The 807-nt window shown below is 44.2% G+C and overlaps 1 non-coding gene across 1 annotated transcript; it reads right to left on the bottom strand.

The window, feature by feature from the left end:
* Positions 1–527: 527 nt before the first annotated feature.
* TRNAY-GUA (transfer RNA tyrosine (anticodon GUA)) lies at positions 528–600 on the bottom strand. Its single transcript has one exon. It is a non-coding gene; the product is annotated as a tRNA-Tyr (tRNA).
* Between the last annotated feature and the right edge of the window lie 207 nt (positions 601–807).

The following is an 807-nucleotide window of genomic DNA, read 5'->3' as shown; positions in this document are numbered from 1 at the left end:
TTTCTCTTCTTCTTACTCTATGTTTTCTGCAGAATGGAAAAAAAATATTTCAAAGGATACATTCTTATCTCCTCTCCTCTTTTTTCAGCGAACTCAACTGTGACTTTATTTTGTTGTTGTTGTTCAGTAGCTCAGTCATGTCCGACTCTTTGCGACCCCACGGACTGCTCCTGAGATGGAGTCCATAGTCTTTTTGTAACCTGCGTTTGAAAATGACATCACATTGCCTTTGCCATATTTTACTCACTAATGCATCACTAGGTTCAGCCCACTCTCAAGAGGAGAAAGGGCATGAAGGAAGCAGGGATCACGGGACTGGCATTGGCCCTCTAACATCCATCAGCTGTGCTTGAAAATCTTTTCTTTCTTTCTAATGGACAGCAGAAAGTGAAAGAAAGAAAGTGAAGTCACTCAGTCATGTCCGACTCTTTGTGACCCCGTGGACTGTGACCCACTAAGTTCCTCCGTCCATGGGATTCTCCAGGCAGGAGTACTGGAGTGGGTTGCCAATTCCTTCTCCAGGGGATCTCCCTGACCCAGGGATCGAACCCAGGTCTCCTGCATTACAGGCAGACGCTTTAACCTCTGAGCCACCAGGGAAGCCCAATAGACAGCAGACAGGACCATTTCAAGGCCCAAAGTAAAACTACAGTTCAAAATATCTCGGTATGCTGGGACGGGCAAGAGACAATCCAGTCTCAAGTTATCTGCCTTTTTCCCCTCACTTCTTCCAGAAAAAAAAAAAAAAAAAAAGACTAAGTTCCTAAGAAAGTTATAGATCATTGATTAGGTCTAGCTTAAAACCCA

The sequence above is a fragment of the Bubalus kerabau genome, chromosome 2, assembly GCF_029407905.1.
Source record: "Bubalus kerabau isolate K-KA32 ecotype Philippines breed swamp buffalo chromosome 2, PCC_UOA_SB_1v2, whole genome shotgun sequence".
Taxonomy (NCBI): domain Eukaryota; kingdom Metazoa; phylum Chordata; class Mammalia; order Artiodactyla; family Bovidae; genus Bubalus; species Bubalus kerabau.
Note: the sequence above shows the minus strand (reverse complement) of the source record. Positions and strands in the feature narration are given on the sequence as shown.